Source organism: Callorhinus ursinus, unplaced genomic scaffold, assembly GCF_003265705.2.
Source record: "Callorhinus ursinus isolate GAN/ISIS: 27379988/994484 unplaced genomic scaffold, GSC_fseal_2.0 scaffold20, whole genome shotgun sequence".
NCBI classification, from domain to species: Eukaryota; Metazoa; Chordata; class Mammalia; order Carnivora; family Otariidae; genus Callorhinus; species Callorhinus ursinus.
In genome coordinates this window covers 3555467-3558904 of record NW_027397082.1, presented here as the reverse complement: position 1 = coordinate 3558904, position 3438 = coordinate 3555467, and the positions used below count along the sequence as shown (strand labels likewise).

The 3438-nt window shown below is 39.6% G+C and overlaps 1 long non-coding RNA gene across 3 annotated transcripts in view; it reads right to left on the bottom strand.

Moving 5' to 3' along the window:
* Positions 1-3432, bottom strand: part of LOC141369902 (uncharacterized) — a 4706-nt gene extending 1274 nt beyond the window's left edge. Inside the window, exons 1-2 of one of the 3 annotated variants that reach the window (XR_012381635.1) lie at positions 3038-3432; positions 2139-2565 (exon numbers count right to left, since the gene is read on the bottom strand). This is a non-coding gene — a long non-coding RNA (uncharacterized lncRNA). Of the gene's footprint in view, positions 1-2138 lie in introns of all 3 variants that reach the window. The other 2 variants (XR_012381634.1, XR_003209944.2) reach the window with 2 other exon arrangements.
* Between the last annotated feature and the right edge of the window lie 6 nt (positions 3433-3438).

Below are 3438 nucleotides of genomic sequence, written 5' to 3'. Positions count from 1 at the left end.
GAGAGAGAGAGAGAGAGAGAGAGAGAGAGAGAGAGAGAGAGAGAGAGTGTGTGTGTGTGTGTGTGTGTGTGTGTGTGTGTGTGTGTGTGTTTCAAGGTGAGCAGTGTGGAAGAGGGATAAAATTATAAAGACTAAAGAAGGCAGTTCTGCTCATTTTATCAAAATCTACAGAGAGCATCCCAACCTCAAAATAATAGAAAATGGGTCTTATTGTCTCAGTAGGCTACAGAGGTCATGAACAGATAAACGCTGATAAAATAATCTTTTGATAGTTCATTGAAATTTACTCTAACATATATTCCACTTCCTAGCAGAAAGTCTCTCACTAATTTAAATCTGAAAACCTAGAAAGATGCTGATTACTTCATAATAAAAATTAATTCCTTGAAATTCATTGCCCTGGGTTTCTAAATGCCTTAGACTTTCAAAGTACTTTTTGATCCATCACCATGTTAAAAGGCACTGATGTCACGAATACCAATCTACATTTGGTTTTGGAAAAAGATTTCTGTGTACATATTTTGTCCAAATATTACTATTTGTTTCATGAAAGTCAGGACTAAGACTTTAGTAGAGTGTAAATTTAAAGCCAATGAATAAACAGTTGGCTCGAAAAAATACTAAATTGACATGCAAAGCATTTGTTGCTCTGCCAGATACTAAAAATAAAAGCGACTTCTGCCAACATGGAAAAACTTGAATTGTTTCAGTTGGTTCTGAATTTGACTACTGGGTTTCACACTAAGTTAATTTTCCAAAATGAGGTCTGACATAACATTACCTTGCTTCCCCAAAACCTTATCTCATAAAAAAACACACACAATTGGCATCTTATTTAAATATCGACCTCATACAATATTTTTTTTACAGTATAGGCAAAACAAACATTTCTAAAAAAGTGGTATCGTTACCAAGCAAATAGAAATTTGGACATTTTGGAAATTAAACTTGGTAGTTTAAGAATTAAATTCAGGGCGCCTGGGTGGCTAAGTCGGTTAAATGGCTGCCTTCGGCTCAGGTCATGGTCCCAGGGTCCTGGGATCGAGCCGACGCCTGCTTCTCCCTCTCCCTCTGCCTGCCTCTCTGCCTACTTGTGCTATCTCTCTGTCAAATAAATAAAATCTTAAAAAAAAAAAAAGAATTAAATTCAAACTTGGCTTAAACAATAAGCGAGGTTATTAAAATACCAAAAAGAGAACATTTTAGACCAAAGGTAGCAAGGAAATCAGTAGATTTTAAATGTGAGGTTCCAGGCTATTACTCCAAGTTCAGATAACATTTTATTCCCATCCTTGGTCTGCCCCTCCCTTAGCTGTCTCTCTAAAAAAATAAATGTGCTTAAAATATGGAGTTTGAGATTTATGATCAGTTGCAGAAACCTGTTCAACTACTGATTTATAGTTTTGGCCAAGGTATTTAACTCTGTCATCAGAACTCATTATAGCAAACCTGAGATTATACATTCAAACTCTCCTTTTGGTGAAAGAAATAGAATGTTCTGCTGAAAATCAGAAACATCCTGAGGGCTCCCAACAAGAACGCACTACCAACCTTCCTTCTCAGAACCAGTGCTATAAAGCTCAAAATTACTGTTCCTTAGTAAGTTGTTTTAGCCTGAAGTACTGAAACAGTAAATCACAGTTACATTAATGCCACAATGACGGCCTGAAACGTATTAATCTCAGTTAACAATAACTGACATTTACATCCCTCGTCTAATTCAGGCATTCGAGCAGTAGTAAATGCACATGCCGAAGCTTCAGGAACTGAAGTTATTACTGATCCAAAAAGAATCCTTATTTTGCTGTGAGCAGATGGAGAAGACAAATGACTATACTTTTTGGGCAACATGGGTGCTCTAAGAATAATGTTCCCATTTTATTGCTTTACTGAGCAAAATGTCTACTTCAAATTAAATCTGGTAAAATAAATCCAGTCCCAACGACATGCCAACCGGGTTCATCGCAGACAACCAGTCCCTTCCTCTCCCCCAGTCCCCTCCCTTACCCCCCCCCACCTGCTGTACCATATTTTGGAGCTTTTCGCAACCCAGGCCCCCCAAAAGTGAAGACTTAGGAGACGCAGCCCCCCTTATCAAATGAGTCCGCTGCTACATTCGATCCCACCGTAATGCCTACCACAGGCTTAAAATGCTCCCGTCTGTATCAGAGCCCCGAGGAGGGCAGCACGACCACCAGCACCAGACAGGCTGAAGAAGGGCTTCCACGGCTGGACTTCGGGTCACGGGCTCCCAAATCAGCCCTTCAAGAGGCCACTCTAGCAAGGCCTCAGCATGAGCAGAGAGGCGAAGCATTGCCTGCAGGGGTCACCAAGTGCTCGAAGGAAGTAGATACAGGAAAAGAAAAAAAACGAGACGTAGCTTGCAGGGAAATGTCCGTCTGTGGGCCCTGTGCGTGAGAATATCTACACTACCCACCTGTGCCACGATAACATGTCTAATGCTTCAGACAAAACCACTGGCTTGTGCAGTGGATACTTCCCCCATGGTGGATTTTCTAGGGGAAAGGTTCTTATACTGTAAGTTTGTATTCCCCTACTAGGAGTCTGAAATGAAATATTGTAGGTAAACACAACAGGGGATATTAAATCATAAAATATAAGATTTTCCAATATTTGGTCTGGACACCTTTTTATGATGAATTCTCTAAGTAGATACCCAATCTCCTAAAATCTTGCTTTTTCTATACTGGCTCTTCTCACCTAAGTGGAAGCAAGATATGATTTTTGTTCTCTTAAACAGCAACTAGTTACTTACTTATTCCAGAACTGAGGAAAAACATTAAATATGCTACCATAAATTAGTAAAATTTTGTTACTATTTTAAGTCTAAAAATAACAAAATAATAATCAAACAATAATCAAACAATAATCAAACAATAATCATGACTCATGTTCTAATGTTCCTGAGTTTGTATTATCAACTCAGAGGAAGTTTATACCAGCAAGCTAGCAAACCTCTGACGAAGGCTGAGGAAGGGAGGTGAACTGATGAAAACAGCGATAAGCAGCTCTTTACCTCTGCTAAGTACTGTGCAGGGAGATGTCCAACCACCAAACATCCAGGCTTATTTGTCAGCTTCTTACATGATTTCTCAAAGCCACTTCTAGTTAAGTCTATGAAACACACATCTAATGAAAACTACTTCCTGTGGTACCAATCCACCTTATCGTCATTAATTCATTCAATCTTTTAAGAAGTAATAGGGAGGGGTACCTAGGTGGCTCAGTCAGTTAAGCATCTGACTCTTGATTTAGGCTCAGGTCATGATCTCAGGGTCCTAGGATCAAGCCCCGCGTCAGGCTCCACACTCAGCACAGAGTCCGCTTGTGATCTCTCTCCCTCTCCCTCTGCTCTTCCTCCAGGTCATGTACTCTCTCTCTCTCTCTCTCTCAAATAAATAAAATCTTAAAAAAAAA